Source organism: Pongo pygmaeus, chromosome 14 (assembly GCF_028885625.2).
Source record: "Pongo pygmaeus isolate AG05252 chromosome 14, NHGRI_mPonPyg2-v2.0_pri, whole genome shotgun sequence".
NCBI lineage: Eukaryota > Metazoa > Chordata > Mammalia > Primates > Hominidae > Pongo > Pongo pygmaeus.
In genome coordinates, this window is record NC_072387.2 from 46,347,028 (window position 1) to 46,371,263 (window position 24,236).

The window sequence follows — 24,236 nt, forward strand, 5'->3', positions numbered from 1 at the left end:
GCAGCTCCCTTATTAAATAAGGTTACTTATCAAGACTCTCTTCAGAAGTCTCTTTTTGCTAAATCCACCAATCATAAACTATTAGGTCACAAAAATTGCCTCATCCTAATAATTTTCCCACCTTGAAAGATCGACCTGAAATCAACTGAGCGCAGGCCAGAAAACTCTGTATATTATCCTGCCCCCTTTGGTGACATGGTAAAATTCAGTCCAGGTAACAGTCTTCTTTACTGTTGCAAGTTCTATTGAACTGAGCTTTAGTAGAAGTCTGTATGGTGACATATTTGGGGAGTTCAATATATAAAGAATCAGGTTAACATCATACCTCATAACAGTAAATTTGGAGGCAATAATATAAAGAGGTATTGCTTTAAAATAGGGAAGAAAAAACAGAAGCCGTAATTTTATATCTTATTAAAATTATTTAAATGCAGGAAGGAATAACATTAGTCTAGTGCACATGACCTCAGTTTTTTACTTGTAGACCGTGTTTGGACATAGAAGTACACTATAAGGAAAGTATAAAGATGAAACAGCCCTGTCACGGTGGCTCACACCTGTAATCCCAGCACTTTGGGAAGCCTAGGCGGGCAGATCACGAGGTCAGGAGTTCAAGACCAGCCTGGCCAACATAGTGAAACCCTGTCTCCACTAAAAATATGAAAAAAAATTAGCCGGGCATAGTGGCGTGCACCTGTAGTCCCAGCTACTTGGGAGGCTGAGGCAGGAGAATCGCTTGAACCCGGGAGGTGGAGGTTACAGTGAGCTGATATCGTGCCACTACACTCCAGCCTGGGCAACACAGCAAGACTCTGTCTCAATGAAAAAAAAGGATAAAACAAAAAGTTTTCTCTTATTTAAATAGTCAAGAGATTTTTTAATCTGTTTTCCTCACTGAAATATACATGGTGCTCAGGAAAGGGTAATAGAGTAAAATGTTTAATGAACATATCTGTATGTCAAGATTTGTGTTTCAAACATTGGCAATACCATGGTGAATGAGTACCAATGTCCTGCACTCATAGAGTTTATGATACAGTGGAAGGAACCCACGAAAATTAGCAAACATAATAATTATAAATTTCTATAAATCCTATGAGGGAAACAAGTTTTAAGATGAGACGGAGAAATCTGCAGGAGGAGAAGAAATGAAGACCTGCATGAGGTCAGATGAACAGGGATAGTCTCCCTGAAACATGAGAAGTGATAAAATGCTAGCTATGTGAAAAGGTGCAGAAAAAAATCATGATGTTAAAGGAACCAGAAAAACTTTGAGGCAGGAGGAACAGGAGGCATTCTAGGGAATGACAGAGGGCCAGTTGGCAGGAGTGCGATGACTAAGGGAAAAGGTGGAAGAGATGAGTCTGCAGAACTAGACTGTAGCCAATGGATTCAGGACTAGGACTTTGAAATTCATTCTAGGCATAATAGGAAGTTACGGAAGGGCTTTGTGTGAGATAATAACATAATCTGATCTCTGATTTTAAAGATCACTCTCACTGCTCATTGATTAGCAATTATACAAGCATGGAAACTAAGAGACCATCTGCCAATAACCCAGTGAGTTTCATCAAGGGTTTACAAGGAAAGTGGACACATTAACATATTAACCCCTAAGAATAAGATGCCGTAATGACAGACTCTGATGCTAGCACAATATTCATGGGAATTTAAATGTCACATTTTTTAGTTTATTAATGTTTTTACTAGTGCTCTGATTTAACATATTTTGAGTAATCTTGCTCTAATCCTTATTTCCCCTAGCCCCTATTATTTTGCATAATTTGTAGAATTTGAAGTTTTTTAGGAATATATTTAGATGCATACAAAATGTAAAAACAAGAACACGTGCATAAATGTTATTACTACATCAGAAGCACTTGTACATCTTTCACTGTGTTAAAGACTCACTACTTGTCTTGTTTACAATGAAAGCATAACTTGTCATAAGAAAAACAATATTAAGAAGAAATGTGGGTGAGGGTGGCAATACATTTTACAAATAAGCATTAACAAGATTAGACAAAGAAAGAAAAATCACCTGTTTCACAAATGACTTATTTAACAGCAAAATATGTTCAGTGTTTCCCACCACAATCAGATCCTGTGGCCCGTAACAGACCTCTGGTTTCTAAATTTGTATGTGTGTGTGTGTGTGTGTGTGTGTGTGTGTGTGTACGTGGATGTGCAAACAGAAAAAAAGATAAAATGCTTAAATTTGGATGCATATATAGAATTTTTGATAAATATATGATCCTTCTATTTTAAAAAAAATCACTGATACCAATTAGGAGATTATTGCAAATGTAAGAAAAGAAACTATGTGGCTTAGGCATTGCTGTTGTTTTTGCTGTTGTTGCAGTGGTGGCGGTAGTGTTGTGTGTCTGTGTGAAGGAAAAAGCCAGAGACAGAGAGAAGTAATTAGACACAAACTTCAGAGTAGTGTATTAACACGGAAGCGTGACAAATTAGAGTCAGGAATGGAAAAATAATAAATGACGTTGAGACATCTGGTTAGAAGTTTTGAAAATAATATTTTGTAGCACTATGAGAATGTTTTCTAAATAGATTTTAAAGTTAAATATTAAAGCACGTAAAATGATAGGAAAATGTAAATAAATATTAGTCTATCCTTTTGATGGAGAAGAGTAAAAACTGGAGAAATGACTTTGTGGAAGACACCATATGCATACATAGCATTTAAAAATTCTTTTTTTTATTATACTTTAAGTTTTAGGGTACATGTGCACAACGTGCAGGTTTGTTACATATGTATACATGTGCCATGTTGGTGTGCTGCACCCATTAACTCGTCATTTAATATTAGGTATATCTCCTAATGCTATCCCTCTCCCCTCCCCCCACCCCACAGCAGGGGTTAGTACTACAACCTAACACACAAAATTAAAACCCAAAATAGGGAAATTATTCAAAATACATATGACAAAGAAGAGTTTATTAAGTAGAAAAGAAAAATCACTAAGATTCAAAGAGTATAATGAATAGTCCCTTCGGAGAAAAGGAAATATAAGTAGAAAATGTTTGACAAAGCATTCAACTTTGCTGACCTCTAAAAGCTTAGAAATCTACCAATAAGATAAAAGTTATTGTGTGCCATGTGATCAGATTACAGACAAAAGAAAACCCAATACTAGAAATGATGCAGTTAAGGAATTTCTTCATAAATTGCTGGTGGTAGTTTAAACTGAAGGGAAATTAGAAATATGTGTATCACTCTTTTGAAAGGTTCAAATTGTTTACCCTAGAAATACCTCCTTCCAGGAACTTACTCTAGAGTTGTGTGGTAAAAGGCAGGTAATATATGCATAAAAGTAAACACAATTTTGCTATTAATTGTTGGGAAAAAATAGAGAGACTCAAAAGCTAATAATGGTCAAGTAATTCAATGAAGTTCTGAATATTTATTTAACAAAAATGTTCGGGTATTAAAATAATGCATATTGCATTTTACTGTCACAGGAAAATAATCATACTATGATAAGTGGTAGTCATGGTTAAAATTTTAAATGTAAGAATGCATCTGTAACAATGAAAAAACTTACGCTAAAAAGGAGGTAACGACAGTTATAATTAAGAAAGGTTACATATGGGTAATTGGTGATTTTTTTGTTGTTTAATAATGAGAACACACTACATCTTGATAAAAAATAAACATTCATCACAAAATAAAAGTTTATTTTGTTAAAAGGAACAATCATCTGTCCTTAATAACTAGCGAGTCTCTCCGATTTAAAAGATATTTGACTTGTTTTTGATGACTTCGAAAGCTAACACCAAGACTAGTAGGTAGAAATTACAAAGAAAAGCTTGCTTCTCAACAAAAGGTGAACTTTTAATAGTATAATACTTGTCCAAAGATTAAATACTTTATCTCAGAGGCTAGACGACTCCCTGTTGCCGGCAGTATTCAAACATAGAAATGACAACTTGAAAGGAATGTGGGAGAGAGGATTCGATAACCAGATGGGTAGCTAAACTGGATAATCTTCAGTGAATATTAACACTGTGATTCTATTCATCTCTGCTTTTGACATTGTCTCTGCCAACAAACCATGTGACCTTGAACACATTACTAACTTTGTCACTCTTTTACTTTTCCATTAGTTACATTAAATGATCTCCATGCTTCAATCAAGCTATAACTTTTTACTTAATTAAAAAAATACTATTGTTCTGCTTTGATACATGATTTTTCTGCTCTTCCTCATAGACTGGGTGTCCCATCAGTACATACCATGAGGTTTCCAAAGAAACTATTTCCAGAATTCTGTAACTGTTCAGATAAACACAATTAAGAGACATAGTTTCAAATGTATTTATTTTATGATAACTAAAAAAAGAAGTTTTTGAACATCACACAGTTAGAAATTTCTAAGGTAGCCTTCAGTCTAAACATGTTTTATACGATGCAATTAATTTAGCTATTTTTTACTTCTAAAAATAACTACCGTTATATAAAATATAATCTTTCTTTAGAAAATATATAGTTTTTAAAATAATTAAACATATATGTTCGATTAAGCTGGATTTAGAATTTCTTATTAGGAATACAGTTTTACAAATTCACACATGTATTTTTCTTTGTTATAAAATAAATTCATCAAAAATGGTTTGTTCTGGCATATTCTGTGTTGGATCAGGATGATTTTGCAGGCTGAGGATATAAAGTCATATAAAATACAATCCCAACAGGTAAAATTTTGTTGTATATGTAAATTATACCTCAAATAAAGCTGTTAAGACAACCACCACCACCAAACCCTGACCAAAGAGAGGACATTATGAGGTGGAGGAGGAGCCTTGTTGACAGTCAATGGCAGACAACTTGTGGCAAGGTCTTCAGTTTAGACATGAGCAATGTTTTTGGAGGAGTCAGAGGAGAAAGCAGCAAGCTCTATCTGGGGGGTAAGAAATGCTTGCTGGAGGAGGTGGAGCTTCACCTAAGTATTTAACTATAAGCAGATATTTTCCCAATGACTATACGGAAGCAAGGAATTCTAGGAGGAGGAAGCAGTATTCTTAAAGTAATGGAGATGCAAAAGAGATTCCCATTTTATGCTAGTTTCTGCTTCTAAAATAACTGCCTTTGTTTTTCATAACCAGTCCTACCATTACACAACTTTGCTGCTGTATCTTTTCAAAATTTTTGTGACCTCATCTAATCCTCTTCTAATTTACTTAGTGACTCTTATTGTTTTCTACCAAATGGTGAACTTTCTACTGATTATAAACATTTGGGAATATGAAAGCACTATTCAAAGTCACAGGAGAAGGTAATACATTTCTGTGGCTCAGATAAGTTTAATAACTCCCTCAAGGTCATACAGTTACTAAATGTTGCATCCAGAAGATGCAGCAAAATATTAGCAATGAAAATGCTGATGGTTTCAGTGAGAAATCAGAGTCAGATGTGGTAAAAACCTTCAGGCTAAATTTGACCCCACATTTCCTGACGATTTTTGGTCATGGCAGGCAGGAGCAGGAGTTCTAGCAGAGATGCTCCTGAGTGAGGCTGGTCTCAGAATTTTGTTCATGCCTTTATTGCTTAAATAACCAGAGTTTAAGACTCAACTTTAACTTCAGACATCTGTAACAAGAACAACAAAATAACAATAGCAACAACAACAACAAAAATTCCGGAAAACTTACAAGCACTGTTCTAAGTTTTACCTGTATGAACTGAATGAATCTTCAAGAAAACCTTCTTGGGTAAGTACTATTATTAGTGTCCCATGCAACAAATACAGAGGTTAATTTATTTGACTAAGGTCATGTAGGCTTTGTAAATATGTTCCCTACCTGATGATCAGTTTTCCTTGTTACCCTGTATTACACGTTTAGACTTTTATTGTGTTACTGAATGGCCATTCAGTTTCCCGGTGGCTAGGTTTTTTATCACGTTCCGCAATTCTCTAGAGATGGGATTACCCATGCAGTGGGTCTTCTGATTCTGAACCTGTTTTCTCATCACCAGCTCTCAGGGAGTTCTTTTGAGTCCTCACCAATACTCCTGGAGCTCCCGTAAATATTACTACCTCAGATCTGAAGCTTGTTTGAAAATTGAATCCTGGCTGCAGTGTTGATCTGTAATACTCAAGGTAATGGAGTTAGCCCTATTTGTCACTGTCCCATTGGCTCTCCTCCTCATTAAGGAATATTTCCAGGTTCATAATTGTCTGCTCACTTGTGTCTAAAAAAGACTTAAGGGCTGGGTCAGTGGCTCATGCCTGTAATCCCAGTACTTTGAGAGGCCAAGGCAATAGGATTCCTTGAGCCCAGGAGTTCCAGACCAGTCTGGACAACATAGCAAAACTCCTCTCTACAAAAATAAAATAAAATAAAATAAAATAAAATAAAAAATAATTAAGAATTAGCTGGGCATGGTGGCTCATGCTTGTAATCCCAGCACTTCGAGAGACTGACACAGGAGGATCACTTTAGCCGAGGAGGTCCAGACTACAGTAAGCTGTGATCGTACCACTGTACTCCAGCCTGGGTGACACAGCAAGCCCTGTGTTAAAAAATAAATTAATTAAAAATAAAAATAAAATAAAATAGACTCATGGCATGTTAGAGGTATCTAATCTGTTCTCACCCCAACTCCCCAGTTACAGACAGTGAATGAATCTAGTTCAACTGACTATGGATGCAACTAAGAAATGGTAGCATAATTTATTCCTCTGCTCATATGACGTGTCTCAATGATAAATAATTAAATGTGGTTTCATTCCCAATGATAAATTAAAACCAGGAGGTTTAAACTCAGTGGGATTGTTCTGCATGACAATTCTCACTCCCTTTGCTGTTCTCTGAATAGCAGTTCAGACTAAGTGTTTAACACCCCGAAAACAGTAGCAAAAAAGTAGATGATATAAATATTATAAAAGGCAATTCTTTCCTTTTGTCTTGAACTTTTAATTTTTTCCTCAATCTTCTCATGTCCTTTGAATTTACCAGTCAAGTTTATTTCTACACTGAACTCAAACATCAATTATGCAAATCAAAGGCAACTTAAAAAAATTAGAATGCTTAGAAAACTCTTTATAAAGGTTCATTATGCACAAGGAATTTGTCATCTCCTAAATACCTCCAACAAATGTAGTAATTACCATAGCAACTTAAAAGACTAGACTTTTCGGGCAAAGGAATTTTGACAAGTTACTCGGTTGTTTTCCAAGTTTGTGATGGATTGCTGTCCAGAGAATTTTGTTATTCTGCTCAGTCATCAACCCTATGACATTGTGATCATTTTTAATGACATAAAGCTGTATTATGACTTTTAAATACTCATCCCAGAGGTTTATTTCTTTAGCATATTGGCACTTAGATAGTTAAGACTACACTTAAAGCAGTTTTTATCAGCAGACATGTTAGCATTTTTCTAAAATTCAATTACCTCTATGCCTTGGGGTGTTTAGCAGATATGATAAGATTATTCACATAAATAGCATAGCGTATTTTCCATCAAATCTTCATTTAAGCTTTAACTAAATGAAAGTAGTGTTCTTTAATTCAAGTTTCCTCTTATTCTAGGAGGTGGCATAAAGTAATTTAAAGTATTGATTTAAGATATAAGAAACAGCTATGAACTACATAGTAGAATCATCCTTTCTCACTCTGGCTCCTAGAGCTCGGCTATTTCTCTGCTTCTTGAGGATCCAGCTGCCTTCAGAAAAATTGAGGAATTAAATTACCCAAATCTACTCTAACAATTATTATCCTACACCACCTCAGAAAAAAATGGTTTATTAACTTCATAAACAATTACTGCTTCATTAAAATTATGATAAAATTATTTATTCCTCAGGGGAAGCTGACGATTGATATTTTACGTGTGAGTTTTCCAGTTTCCATTCAAAATTAGAATCTCAAAGTGTCATGATACTAAAAACCTCATATGCTCATGGTATGCAATGATGGAATATTTAGATGAAAAGTGAAAAAAATACTTCCAAATATCAATCAAATATTTTGTCTATAGAGTATCAGACACTGAGATCTCTATAAATATTTTATTTTCTTGCTTTAAACCAGATCCTTGGCATATTCTCATTACAACCTGCTGAAACCAACTATATAAGTGTTCGGAAGTAAAATCATCGTTATGCAGATTCCACATTTTCTATATCTATTTTCTATGTCCTGAAGGTAAGAAATATTATACTAGAAATATATTTTAGTGAAACATTATTTTTAATGCTGTCTTCTTTAGTATTTTGTAATGAGTGATTATAGTGAGAGACCACCTCAATAAAGGGAGGTAATGTTTTTTCTTTTTTTTTTTTGAGACGGCGTCTCGCTCTGTTGCCCAGGCTGGAATACAGTGGCATGATCTCCGCTCACTGCAACCTCCGCCTCCTGGGTTCATGCCGTTCTCCTGCCTCAGCCTCCCAAGTAGCTGGGACTACAGGTGCCCACCACCACACCCAGCTAATTTTTTTTTTTTGTATTTTTAGTAGAGACAGGGTTTCACCGTGTTAGCCAGGTTGGTCTCGATCTCCTGACCTCATGATCCGCCTGCCTCGGCCTCCCAAAGTGCTGGGATTACAGGCGTGAGCCACCGCGCCCGGCCTAAAGGGAGGTAATCTTTAACATCAACATCTGGTCAATGCTGTGCCCTTGGCCTCTAGCAATGCATGTAAAGCCCAACTTGCCCGTTACTAATTTCCTCAAGAATGATCTGATTTTTCTGGTAGATAATTCTTTTTTGTTTCCTGTTCCTTCTACTGCCTCTTCTTTTGTCAAATTCTAGAAAGCCTCTTGACTGTCTACATTTTTTATTTTTAAGGAACACAAGACTTGTAGTCAGCAAAAACTTATTTGAACCCCAACTTTGATACCTTTGTGGTTTGGGCAGAATTACTTAACTCAGAGTTGATTTCTCATATGTGAAAAAGGGATAATACTGACTATCTCAGAATCTTGTGTGAAAGAATTAAGATGCAATTTGTTAAATGGACCGTGGTGCTTGTGTCCCAGAAGACATAAAGCAAATACTATTTTATTTTAAAAGCCCTGACCTTTTGACTCCTGTAATTTTGGAAGTTCAGGGGTTGAATTAACCCTAAGTTTACTGCAATCACATTGTAATCCAAAAACTAAATGCACAACCCAAGAAGGTTCGATCTGAAGACTTCAGGTGATTTTATACTACGTAAGAATACAATACTAAATGTTTACCATACCTAGCATCAAAACTGACAATGAAAAAATGTGTTGGTTTTGGAGCCAAAATTATTGTGTTTTTGAAATCTTCTGCTACTTAGCCTAGGCTAGTCATTTCCTCTAAGTCTCTCTCTGTGTGTCAAAGTAGATAATTATGTCCACAGGCAGGGTTGTTGCAGTGCAAATGCGATATAATATCTACAAAGTGGCTAATATGTAGGTATTCAATCAATGGTGATACTTTGATTACATCTCACTGCATTTCCAGATGTAAGCGCATATGAATAATTTGTTAAAATGTTGTTTAAGTCAAGTGATTTAGACAAATGTAAACTGGCACATATTCTGTGGCAGATATAATTAAAATGTAATGATTATTGACAGTATTATTTATTTATATAGAGATAGGTCTTGCTATGTTGTCCAGGCTAGAGTGCAGTGGCTATTCACATGATTAATCATGGTCCTCCACAGTCTTGAACTCCTGGGCTCAAGTGATCCTCCTGCCTCAGCCTCCTGAGTAGCTAGAAATAAAGGTGCACGCCACTGCACCTGACTGACAGTTTTATTGTTAATGCAAGAAATATCTACATTTATTTTTAAAAATTAGTTTCCAAACTATTGGAGAGGTATTGATCAGCTAGGTTCATAGTTTACAAGAGGACTAATTTCTAATAATCTACTCCCATAGTATGCATTTAGTATTTAGTTGTTTCAGCTTTAGTTTTATAAAATTGAAAAAGTATGATTTTTATAAGATTAATGAAAATATGAATGTATTACTGATACTAGAAATATTCTCCAAATGTAATATATAGGTATATGTAGATAGCTGTATGAGCTACTAAAGATAAAATATATACATGTGTATAGAAATGCATTTTTACCAATCACCAATCATATGAATAGAATAGGACTAACAGGACACTAAATAAAAATAATAGCTAAAATATAAACTGATATAAACCATAAAATTATGATACAATATTGATGCTATAGACTTTATGATACAAATTAATATGAATTTTATTACAGTAAATATTTCAAGTAAAAAGTCCCACAAGAGTATTTCCCTTATATTTAATGGTTTGGGTTTTTAAGCTGAAAATCAGTAAAATATTTTAAAGAAAATAAACATTTTCGATATTTCAAATTTATGAAGAGTAATAAATACTAACAAATCACCTAGACAATTGTAAGGCATTAATTTTAAAATGTTTCAAATAATCAAGCATTTTGTTGTGCTTCTTTTGACAGGAAATATTTGAACAAATATTTATCAAAGCATGATGTCAGTCTACATCTTATTTTTGCCATAAATAAAAATGTATGTCCAAAATGTGAACATATTTTATTGTTACTGTGGAATGTAACATAAAAATTTTCTAAAATTGCTTTTCCTAAATAAGGAAGATAATTTCATTATGGCAAATATTTTTAAAAGTCAGCATCCCTCTCCTCTGGCAGAGAATCTATGTAAGTGATCTTGAAAGACAGTGTAACATTACTCACAAAACAGCCAGAATGCATGAAATAAACAATGTTCTCCTGCATCATCCTTCACTCCACTTCTTCACTCTACTCTAGGTACAGCTGGGAATCATAACTGTGCAGCATTAAACGATCTGTTTAAATTGGGTGTGAGGGCAGTCGTTTGCATATATGAAATAAACCTTTGTTATGGGTTTGGGAGAGTTAATAAATAAAAAAAAGGTAATAAATCTTTTATTCTAATATCACATAACTGAATATGAAGACCAAGCCAAATACTTAAAACAGAATAATTAGTAATTCATTCTGTCATTTATCAATCTATGAACACTTTATTGTACATCTACTGTCTTTGGGCACTAAGTGGGTACTACAAATCGTAGAGATACTGTTTTTCCTTTTAAAATGTTCCTATTTTCAGGTTGCAAGGAAGGCATACAAGACATCGAGCATAATATCATCAATACTAAAGTAAGGATATTTAGAAAGATTTGTAGACACCCAAAAAGGCTCACAGATAGGTAACATTTGAGCTGGATTTTGAAGGGTGAAAAATATGTAACTAGGAAACAAAAACAGAAGGTCATTTTTGGAAGAGAGAATCAACAAAAGAATAGAACCTTCAAAACTGCATGCATTCTTAATGGAGATGGTTTGACTAGAGGGAAGTTCTAGACTTACATATGAATCAATGAAGATAATTCTATAGCTATGTAAAAAAATACTATCAAACACACTAATTAATTTTAAAAAGCTTTGTTGAATGCTTAATCTGTACTGGAAACTGGGTTTAAAATACTTTCACTGTTTTCTTTAACTTTTTATTTTAAAATGATTTCAAACTTACAGAACTGTTGCAAAAACCATACAGAGAGTTTCCTTATGCCTTTTAGCTTCTGCTAATGCTAGCATCTTACATAAACATGTTTCTTTAAAAAAAATTAGGAAATTAGTTTTGGTAAATACTGCTAACTGAGCTACAGACTTGATTAGGATTTCACTTTATTTTTGTCTAATATTTTTATTCTCTTTCAGGATCCATCTCAGGATACTACATTGCATTTAGTCATCATGTCTCCTTAATATTCTCCAACTGACAATGTCGGAGTTGTTCCTCGTCTTCCATGACCTTGGTACTTTTGAGGATTACTGGTCAGATATTCTATAGAATGTCCCTCAACTTAGGTCTGCCTGACTTTTCTCATGATTAAACTGAGGTTATGGATTTGGAGACAGTCCCACAGAAGTCATGTGGCCATTTCAGTGTATTGCTGCATGATACCAACATGACTTAATACTGGTGATATTAACCTCGATCACTTGGTTAAGGTCATGTCTGCCAGCTTTGTTCATGGTCTTCTATCTAATAGAAGCAAGTCAATAAGTCCAGTTCATACTCAAGATGAGAGGAATTAACTTTAACTTACTAGTGAGAAATTTATTAAAAAGTTTTTAGACATATGTCAGAACCACCAAAATAATTAATAAATGTTTTGGGAAGATATAAATAGTCCTTTTTCTCCTTACACTTTTGCCCACTGATTTCGGTATACATCAGGGGATCTTGCCTGCAGCATTTCTTACTGTTGTATTCTAAGGGTGATTTTCTATTTCCCTCATTCCTTCTACAATTATTGCTTTGATTTCTTAAGGAAAAATTGTCCTCTTCTATGTCCATTTATTTATTTATCCATATCATTTATTTATGTCATTATGGACTTATATATATTTATTTTATTTTTGAGTTATAACCTGATACTATTATTGTTTTTTTGATGTCCAAACTGTCTCATCTTTGTCCACTGGGAACTTTTTCAGGTTGGCACAAGTGTTCTTTTGACATGCTTTCATCCTTTTTATTTTTTATTTTATTGAGAACTTATTCACTTTCTGTCACTACAAGAGGCTCTAGGCTCATCTTGCATTTTCCCTGCTCCAGTCCTGGAAGCAACCTTTTTTCAAGGGAGCCCAATTTCCTTTTAATGAAGCATGGTGTTTAGGAATCAATATCTGGATACTAAGTGTGCCTCCTACTACTGGAATGTCACTGACTAGGCAGACAGTGGCTGAGCTAAGGAAAACGTACATGTAAACTCACCCACATATAGAGACACATAATTTTTTTTCCCATCTATTTGTGCACACACACATCCTTACACACACAAAATCACTCTGATATTTAAAACTCCAATCTATCACTACAGGGCGAAGAGTAAACATGTAAACAATTCATGTTTTCATTTCTCCATTCAATAAATATGTATTGAATAGTTAGTAGATATCAGACACTGTAGTATACTGAGAATGCTGTAGTTAGGGACTAAGTCAGATATGGCCACTGCTTTTATTAAACTTATATTAATAGCTCATGATGGGACATAGAAACAGAAGAAATTCAAATAGATAACTATGAAGATCCGTTAATGTGTTGGAGGTAGGGGGCTGGTTAACAGGGATCTGAATGCTGAAACGAGTGAGCTATGAAAAGATGTGAAGGAACGGCAATGCAGGCAAAGGAAAGAGGTAGAGCCAAGGTTCCAAGGCTGGAAGGAACTTGGCTTGATCCATTCTAGGTTCAGAATAAAGATCAGTGTTGCTGGAACACTGGGAGAAATAGCTGAGTATGTATATTGTGAGGCATTAAAAAGTCCCTCAATATACACACCCTGTTAAAGTTAGATTTAAGATTTTCTACCTAATTGAATTGTGGCTCTGGAGGACGATAGCCTAGGAGCCACAAAATCAAAACTGTCTGGAAGGTTAAATACAGATAATAAGTCTTTTGATGGTCTGGATCTTTAAGTAACACTTTATATGTTAGACAATAGGCACAATATTGGAGATGGGAATTGGTTCAAAACTTCCAGAGAAGGGTCAGAGTAATGAAAGCTGACATTCCCTGGGTAGGTGGTATGTCCTAGACACGCTGCCACGTTCTTTGTCTATGTTATCTCATTTTATTCTCACAACTCCAGGAGGACATAACATTATTGTAAGTACTTTATAGATGAGGAAACTGAAGCACTGACAGAGTAAGATATTTTCCTGAAGTCAGACAACTAGTAAGTGATATGAACCAAGGCAATCTGGCGCCAGACTCCACATGCTTCCTTCCTGCCCTGTTTTGATTTTTAACCTGAAATGAGAAGAACTATGGAAAGAGGATATCAGCTCTTATAAAAAGAGAGAAAAACAGAAATTATAACTGATTTATAAAGAGGTGTTACTTTTATAGAGAAATAGTTTTAACTACAAAGGTTTTTATTGTATTTTATAGGTTGGAAAGTGTTATTTTCATATCTCACTCTGTGAATCTATAATAACAACAAAGCGCTTTAAGTACTTAGAAGTAAATAAGATTATATTTGGTAATTTTAAGAAGCTAATTACAGACAAGGTCAATAACAAATACATACATGATTCTAACATGTACATAATGCGTTACTGTTTTAAAGTGTTTTCAAATGTGTGACTGTTTCTTATAACACCAGGAGGAAGTATAGGATATCCATTTTGGACATGAGGAAAGATTGGGGAGTAATATGTCTAAGTAATCTCACACTTAAAGACACATAAAAGATAATTAAAACATTTCCATAAGGATGTGTCTTAACAACTAATAGTTGTATTCACAAACTGTGAATGAGAAGTTAATTATATCTAATCCTTAATTAACAAAATTGCCATGATATTCTCAAATGGTTGCTATTTTATTTTTATATGGCATAGATTATTATAAATATGTCATAAATCAGTGATAAAATTTCAGATGTGGAAGGTAACACGCTGACCTTTTTCCTTAACCTCCTCAGAATTCTCTTTGTGTGAAAGAACTCAGATTCCCAACATATCTCCTGCTGAAAATGTTTTATACTATTTTTTTATATAAGGTAATGAATATTACAGAGGAATACTTTCTGTTTTACAGGCAGTATCTATTATTTTGGGATGGTGTATAATTTAATGATATGAATTTTTGCAATGCAGATATGCCACAGACAACTTATTTCTATCAATGACAAATTACATGACTGCTTATACAGTAAAGAAAGTATATCTTTACTGCTGTTTCCACATCGTATATATACCCTGTCTCCTTTCTGTGGCGCCTTCACTGGGGAAGTCTTGAATTAGTAACCTACTCTTTTAAATGTAAGTTCATAATTTTCTTTTCCATGATATAAGTCCATGTTTTCTTTTCCATTTACAGTAAGAATGCTAACATATAGAATGACTTCAGAAGGCCCAATGTCTTAGTGCCTGATTGGTCAGGGACTTTTCTCTTGATGTTATCTGACTCTGAGGTTTTCTTCTTTTGTAGGGTATGTTTCACGCTATTCGGAAGAATATGCTTTTTTGTCTTGGAGGTAAACTACTCTGGACATTACTAAATACATCCATAATTATAAAACCCATGACTTAAAATTTATTGTCAAGGGCCTTGCACTTTAGATTTTACAATGAACATCATGATAGCAAGTCAGTAATGTTAACTGACCTAATGTCAACTAAAATTCCCTTAGAATAAAATATTTCAATTAGTTCCTATATAAAGAGTTTTTCTTGATGTCTTTACTTGTGAAAAATTCCACTGTTTATACAATGTCTTATTGAGAAAAAAAAGAAACACATTTTTCTTGAGGTTAAGGTAATGTGTTTCTAAATAGAATTGGGAAGAATCAGAGATGTCATTAAAATCAGGATAAAGTAAGAACAAAATAAACCGAGAAAGAGGAGTAAGTTCATAGCATAACATTGGGAAAAAGGAATTTTGATAGAAAGAAGCATGCCTTTATTGAGTTTGATGAGTTCAGCTACAAATCTAAGGGACATGTTTTCTGGACAAAAGATCTTCTCAAAACAAAATACAGAAATATTCTGGAGAAAGTACCAGAGGAGTCAGTCATACAAAGTTGCTAGTATATAAGAATATCAAGGAGGAGCCAGGATGGCCGAGTAGGAACAGCTCCGGTCTACAGCTCCCAGCATGAGCAACGCAGAAGACGGGTGATTTCTGCATTTCCATCTGAGGTACCATGTTCATCTCACTAGGGAGTGCCAGACAGTGGGCGCAGGTCAGTGGGTGAGTGCACCGTGCGCCAGCCGAAGCAGGGGCGAGGCATTGCCTCACTCGGGAAGCCCAAGGGGTCAGGGAGTTCCCTTTCCAGGGGTGACAGACGGCACCTGGAAAATCAGGCCACTCCCACCCGAATACTGTGCTTTTCCGACGGGTTTAGGAAACGGTGCCCCAGGAGAGTATAGCCCGCACCTGGCTCAGAGGGTCCTACGCCCACGGAGTCTCGCTGATTGCTAGCACAGCAGTCTGAGATCAAACAGCAAGTCGGCAGCGAGGCTGGGGGAGGGGCGCCCGCCATTGCCCAGGCTCGCTTAGGTAAACAAAGCAGCCTGGAAGCTTGAACTGGGTGGAGCCCACCACAGCTCAAGGAGGCCTGCCTGCCTCTGTAGGCTCCACCTCTGGGGGCAGGGCACAGACAAACAAAAAGACAGCAGTAACCTCTGCAGACTTAAATGTCCCTGTCTGACAGCTTTGAGGAGAGCAGTGGTTCTTCCAGCACGCAGCTGGAGATCTGAGAACCGGCTGACTGCCTCCTCAAGTGGGTTCCTGACCCCTGACCCCCGAGCAGCCTAACTGGGAGGCATCCCCCAGCAGGGGCAGACTGACACCTCACACGGCCGGCCAGGTACTCCAACAGACCTGCAGCTGAGGGTCCTGTCTGTTAGAAGGAAAACTAACAGAAAGGACATCCACACCAAAAACCCATCTGTACATCACCATCATCAAAGACCAAAAGTAGATAAAACCACAAAGATGGGGAAAAAACAGAGCAGGAAAACTGGAAACTCTAAAAAGCAGAGTACCTCTCCTCCTCCAAAGCAACACAGTTCCTCACCAGCAACGGAACAAACCTGGACGGAGAATGACTTTGACGAGCTGAGAGAAGAAGGCTTCAGACGATCAAATTACTCCGAGCTACGGGAGGATATTCAAACCAAAGGCAAAGAAGTTGAAAACTTTGAAAAAAATTTAGAAGAATGTATAACTAGAATAACCAATACAGAGAAGTGCTTAAAGCAGCTGATGGAGCTGAAAACCAAGGCTCGAGAACTACGTGAAGAATGCAGAAGCCTCAGGAGCCGATGCGATCAAATGGAAGAAAGGGTATCAGCCCTGGAAGATGAAATGAATGAAATGAAGCGAGAAGGGAAGTTTAGAGAAAAAAGAATAAAAAGAAACGAGCAAAGCCTCCAAGAAATGTGGGACTATGTGAAAACACCAAATCTACGTCTGATTGGTGTACCTGAAAGTGACGGGGAGAATGGAAACAAGTTGGAAAACACTCTGCAGGATATTGTCCAGGAGAACTTCCCCAATCTAGCAAGGCAGGCCAACATTCAGATTCAGGAAATACAGAGAACGCCACAAAGATACTCCTCGAGAAGAGCAACTCCGAGACACATAATTGTCAGATTCACCAAAGTTGAAATGAAGGAAAAAATGTTAAGGGCAGCCAGAGAGAAAGGTCGGGTTACCCACAAAGGGAAGCCCATCAGACTAACAGCGGCTCTCTCGGCAGAAACTCTATAAGCCAGAAGAGAGTGGGGGCCAATATTCAACATTCTTAAAGAAAAGAATTTTCAACCCAGAATTTCATATCCAGCCAAACTAAGCTTCATAAGTGAAGGAGAAATAAAATACTTTACAGACAAGCAAATGCTGAGAGATTTTGTCACCACCAGGCCTGCCCTAAAAGAGCTCCTGAAGGAAGCGCTAAACATGGAAAGGCACAACCGGTACCAGCCACTGCAAAATCATGCCAAAATGTAAAGACCATCGAGACTAGGAAGAGACTGCATCAACTAACGAGCAAAATAACCAGCTAACATCATAATGACAGGATCAAATTCACACATAACAATATTAACTTTAAATGTAAATGGACTAAATGCTCCAATTAAAAGACACAGACTGGCAAATTGGATAAAGACTCAAGACCAATAAGTGTGCTGTATTCAGGAAACCCATCTCATGTGCAGAGACACACATAGGCTCAAAATAAAAGGATGGAGGAAGATCTACCAAGCAAATGGAAAACAAAAAAAGGCAGGGGTTGCAATCCTAGTCTCTGATAAAACAGACTTTAAACCAACAAAGATCAAAAGAGACAAAGAAGGCCATTACATAATGGTAAAGGGATTAATTCAACAAGAAGAGCTAACTATCCTAAATATATATGCACCCAATACAGGAGCACCCAGATTCATAAAGCAAGTCCTGAGTGACCTACAAAGAGACTTAGACTCCCACACATTAATAATGGGAGACTTTAACACCCCACTGTCAACATTAGACAGATCAACAAGACAGAAAGTCAACAAGGATACCCAGGAATTGAACTCAGCTTTGCACCGAGTGGACCTAATAGACATCTACAGAACTCTCCACCCCAAATCAACAGAATATACATTTTTTTCAGCACCACACCACACCTATTCCAAAATTGACCACATACTTGGAAGTAAAGCTCTCCTCAATAAATGTAAAAGAACAGAAATTATAACAAACTATCTCTCAGATCACAGTGCAATCAAGCTAGAACTCAGGATTAAGAATCTCACTCAAAACCGCTCAACTATGTGGAAACTGAACAACCTGCTCCTGAATGACTACTGGGTACATAACGAAATGAAGGCAGAAATAAAGATGTTCTTTGAAACCAATGAGAACCAAGACACAACATACCAGAATCTCTGGGATGCATTCAAAGCAGTGTGTAGAGGGAAATTTATAGCACTAAATGCCCACAAGAGAAAGCAGGAAAGATCCAAAATTGACACCCTAACATCACAATTAGAAGAACTAGAAAAGCAAGAGCAAACACATTCAAAAGCTAGCAGAAGGCAAGAAATAACTAAAATCAGAGCAGAACTGAAGGAAATAGAGACACAAAAAACCCTTCAAAAATTAATGAATCCAGGAGCTGGTTTTTTGAAAGGATCAACAAAATTGATAGACTGCTAGCAAGATTAATAAAGAAAAAAAGAGAGAAGAATCAAATAGATGCAATAAAAAATGAGAAAGGGGATATCACCACCGATCCCACAGAAATACAAACTACCATCAGAGAATATTACAAACACCTCTACGCAAATAAACTAGAAAATCTAGAAGAAATGGATAAATTCCTCAACACATACACCCTCCCATGACTAAACCAGGAAGAAGTTGAATCTCTGAATAGGCCAATAACAGGAGCTGAAATTGTGGCAATAATCAATAGCTTACCAACCAAAAAAAGTCCAGGACCAGATGGGTTCACAGCCAAATTCTACCAGAGGTACAAGGAGGAGCTGGTACCATTCCTTCTGAAACTATTCCAATCAATAGAAAAAGAGGGAGTCCTCCCTAACTCATTTTATGAGGCCAGCATCATCCTGATACCAAAGCCTGGCAGAGACACAACCAAAAAAAGAGAATTTTAGACCAATATCCTTGATGAACGTTGATGCAAAAATCCTCAATAAAATACTGGCAAACAGAATCCAGCAGCACATCAAAAAGCTTATCCACCATGATCAAGTGGGCTTCATCCCTGGGATGCAAGGCTGGTTCAATATACGCAAATCAATAAATGTAATCCAGCATATAAACAGAACCAAAGACAAAAACCACATGATTATCTCAATAGATGCAGAAAAGGCCTTTGACAAAATTCAACAACCCTTCATGCTAAAAACTCTGAAGAACTTAGGTATTGATGGGACGTATCTCAAAATAATAAGAGCTATCTATGACAAACCCACAGCCAATATCATACTGAATGGGCAAAAACTGGAAGCATTCCCTTTGAAAACTGGCACAAGACAGGGATGTCCTCTGTCACCACTTCTATTCAACATAGTGTTGGAAGTTCTGGCCAGGGCAATTAGGCAGGAGAAGGAAATAAAGGGTATTCAATTAGGAAAAGAGGAAGTCAAATTGTCCCTGTTTGCAGATGACATGATTGTATATCTAGAAAACCCCATTGTCTCAGCCCAAAATCTCCTTAAGCTGATAAGCAACTTCAGCAAAGTCTCAGGATACAAAATCAATGTACAAAAATCACAAGCATTCTTATACATTAATAACAGACAAACAGAGAGCCAAATCATGAGTGAACTCCCATTCACAATTGCTTCAAAGAGAATAAAATACCTAGGAATCCAACTTACAAGGGATGTGAAGGACCTCTTCAAGGAGAACTACAAACCACTGCTCAAGGAAATAAAAGAGGATACAAACAAATGGAAGAACATTCCATGCTCATGGGTAGGAAGAATCAATATCGTGAAAATGGCCATACAGCCCAAGGTAATTTACAGATTCAATGCCATCCCCATCAAGCTACCAATGACTTTCTTCACAGAATTGGAAAAAACTACTTTAAAGTTCATATGGAACCAAAAAAGAGCCCACATCACCAAGTCAATCCTAAGCCAAAAGAACAAAGCTGGAGGCATCACACTACCTGACTTCAAACTATACTACAAGGCTACAGTAATCAAAACAGCATGGTACTGGTACCAAAACAGAGATATAGATCAATGGAACAGAACAGAGCTGTCAGAAATAATGCCACATATCTACAAGTATCTGATCTTTGACAAACCTGACAAAAACAAGAAATGGGGAAAGGATTCCCTATTTAATAAATGGTGCTGGGAAAACTGGCTAGCCATATGTAGAAAGCTGAAACTGGATCCCTTCCTTACACCTTATACAAAAATCAGTTCAAGATGGATTAAAGACTTAAATGTTAGACCTAAAACCATAAAAACCCTAGAAGAAAACCTAGGCATTACCATTCAGGACATAGGCATGGGCAAGGACTTCATGTCTAAAACACCAAAAGCAATGGCAACAGAAGCCAAAATTGACAAATGGAATCTAATTAAACTAAAGAGCTTCTGCACAGCAAAGGAAACTACCATCAGAGTGAACAGGCAACCTACAAAATGGGAGAAAATTTTCGCAACCTACTCATCTGACAAAGGGCTAATATCCAGAATCTACAATGAACTCCAACAAATTTACAAGAAAAAAACAAACAACCCCATCAAAAAGTGGGCGAAGGACATGAACAGACACTTCTCAAAAGAAGACATTTATGCAGCCAAAAAACACATGAAAAAATGCTCACCATCACTGGCCATCAGAGAAATGCAAATCAAAACCACAATGAGATACCATCTCACACCAGTTAGAATGGCAATCATTCAAAAGTCAGGAAACAACAGGTGCTGGAGAGGATGTGGAGAAATAGGAACACTTTTACACTGTTGGTGGGACTGTAAACTAGTTCAACCATTGTGGAAGTCAGTGTGGCGATTCCTCAGGGATCTAGAACTAGAAATTCCATTCGACTCAGCCATCCCATTACTGGGTATATACCCAAAGAACTATAAATCATGCTGCTATAAAGACACATGCACACGTATGTTTATTGCAGCATTATTCACAATAGCAAAGACTTGGAACCAACCCAAATGTCCAACAATGATAGACTGGATTAAGAAAATGTGGCACATATACACCATGGAATACTATGCAGCCATAAAAAAGGATGAGTTCATGTCCTTTGTAGGGACATGGATGAAATTGGAAATCATCATTCTCAGTAAACTATCGCAAGAACAAAAAACCAAACACCGCATATTCTCACTCATAGGTGGGAATTGAACAATGAGAACACATGGACACAGGAAGGGGAACATCACACTTCGGGGACTGTTGTGGGGTGGAGGGAGGGGGGAGGGATAGCATTGGGAGATATACCTAATGCTAGATGAGGAGTTAGTGGGTGCAGCGCACCAGCATGGCACATGTATACATATGTAACTTACCTGCACATTGCGCACATGTACCATAAAACCTGAAGTATAATAATAATAATAATAATAAAATAAAAATTAAAAAAGAATATCAAACAATTAAGAATATCACCTCTCAGAGTTCATCAGTGCACTTTTTTTCTTCACCTTCCTCTTTGATACATCGAACTATTGTCAATAGAAATATTTTACACAGTGTGAGTTCCATCTGTTAATATCTATTTTGGAACAAATAAAAAGGTAGCCTCTTGATAGTACTGTACAGAACAAGGTAATTACTGAGTCTAGGTAAAGACAAAAGAAAAACTTAGCTAAAATATGTTTGCTGTTGTTGATGTTACTATTTCCCAAGGACCTTTTAGCATCTCACCAAACCCTTATCGATACCATAGAAGCCCAGATATACAGTTGCAACCATATATGCTGGGCATGTAGAACTCAAATAGTCACTAACTCCATGGACAACTGCAGTGACATTAGTGTACCTGAAAAAATATTCCTCTTGTCCCTATTAAGACCTCAAGTTGGGGCATGAAAGATTTTGTGCTTGGAAGTAAACATAATTAAGTTAGGCTGAGTAGTCTTCGAAGCAAAACTGAGAGGTCAACAGGATAATTACAATTATTGCTCTTTCAGTTTTACCTGAATAATTGGAGAAGGGGAAGAAAGATCACATTCTACTAGTGTCACGTCCAAACATAAGCTGTAATGCCTCTTCACACACTGCTCCACAGTGGGCGCTGGCCCCTGGCCTCTGTATTGCACTGTTAGCCTCCTGCGACTCAGATTTACTACTTTATTCTTCAAGAGGGCTGGACTTTAATCTCTATTCCCAGAGAACTGTCTAATGAAAACTCCAACTATTATAATGTCCATGAAGAAATCTTTAGAAAATTGCTTGAATCAATACATAGAAAAATGATTTCTGGGGCATCTTAAAAAATTGAACTTACTATATGGCCAACTTCTTTCCCTGCTCTCTCTCCATATTTGATAAGGACTTCAAATTGCGCCAGATGCAAACATTTCTTTTTCTCTCTCTTCTCTCTCATATATGTTTATGATATGATACAATAGTTCTTCCCAGGCCTCAAAACCCTTCTTGCTTGCAATCAATGCTCATAACTAGATCTTTATATCCATAAAGAGCAGCTGATTCTTATGCAAATATTCCATTGGAGCATTTGGATTAGAAATAGATCATAATTAAACAGTATCCTAAAATATGGATATTTACAAGTGTCAGAATTCAATTTTAGCCTCTGTCCCTGTCAGCAAAGTAATAATAATAAACAATGATATTAATAGTATTGTTGCTTAATTTAGTTGAAAATCAAGAGCCCCAGCATATTACATCTGGGTCATAATCATAATCATGAATTTTAGTATCTTTTTAACAGAAATAAATCAGCAGTATGAAACATTACAAACTCGTTGAGGGCAAGGCATGCAATTCCTGTTCCTCTGTCACCTCCACCTCACTATAGAAAAGGCTGTGCTCTGGACCCACTCTAAAGCATAAAGGGAATAAATTAACCTATGGAAGTCCACTGCATTGACATATCCAAAGAGAAACTAACACAGACTTAAAAATCTCTCCATCCTTCTAGAATTTGTGTCAATTCTGATGAAATAAATGACAAATTGTTTTACAGTAGACAAAAGCACCGAGCCAAAGGTGATTAATGAAAATCCTCTGTAGTCATATTTTGAGATCTTTCATTAAAGATATAAATTTAGGTTTGCAAATTGTTAATTTTAAGTGTGATTTTACTTATTTTCTAAAGCAGGTTCTGACACCCTTGTGGTCAAGGAAATGTCAGACATTCCTAGTTATAGACCTCTTTCAGTCTGACAGATGCTAAAAGGCCTTGTTCCTCTCACATTTATTTCCTTTGTTTTCCCATATCTTATTTAGCAGAACTTTTCTAAGATCCTGCTCTCTTTCTTCGGAATTTAAAGAAAGAAATGAACATAACTATGAAGGAAATAATGGTCTGTGCATTCAAAGGTATGCTTCCAATTATTATTCTGTGATGTGTTCAAATGGTTCACTGAAGCAAATAAAAGGCCATGGTTCTTTAGAAGGTCTTTAGTGAAGTTGAAAAGAAATGAAATTGAAAAGAAAATGATAGTTTTGGCAGGTCTGTCTCAGAAAAGTACATTAGTATATGTTTATTTTTAAATTTGGGGGAGTAGATGATGTGGTACCTACCGCAATGGCTAATGTAGAAAAAAGAGGGGTATCCCACATTAATGATTAAGTAATTCTGGAGACCTCCTTAGAATTGTAGCTAAAAGTTTGGGAAATACATTCTGATGGAACTGTGATGTACCACCCAGCTCCCCTTCCATAAACCCTTGATTGCTTCAACTATTAGGAGTGTAGACAAGAGACATTCTTCAGTTGCCAGTCCTTCAGGTATTGTCTTGTAGAACTACAGGAACTCCATCCAAAGCTACACCAGTTGGGGTGGGGCACATCCAATGACTAGTTGATGCAGGAGTATAAAGTCCAGTCATTGTGCTCCAAATAAGGAGAATACAAAGGGCTCTGCTAGCACCTAAGCATGGTATGAGATCAGCCAAGGTTACCCTATTCTGGGATCATGATCACCAGGAATTCAACCTCTTGTTCTTACCAGAACCTGTTACCTTTCTCTCCCTTC

At 36.5% G+C, this 24,236-nt stretch overlaps 1 protein-coding gene and 1 long non-coding RNA gene across 6 annotated transcripts in view; one reads left to right on the forward strand and one right to left on the reverse strand.

Moving 5' to 3' along the window:
• Positions 1-24,236, reverse strand: part of TRPC4 (transient receptor potential cation channel subfamily C member 4) — a 232,133-nt gene that overhangs the window by 155,602 nt on the left and 52,295 nt on the right. The window lies entirely within an intron of this gene.
• Positions 4,997-12,185, forward strand: LOC129011709 (uncharacterized). Of its 2 annotated transcripts, XR_008493407.2 has the most exons (4): positions 4,997-5,730; positions 5,996-6,119; positions 8,056-8,169; positions 11,713-12,185. It is a non-coding gene; the product is annotated as an uncharacterized LOC129011709 (long non-coding RNA). The 2 variants fall into 2 exon arrangements; XR_008493406.2 differs by lacking the exon at positions 5,996-6,119 and having other exon boundaries at positions 5,354-5,730.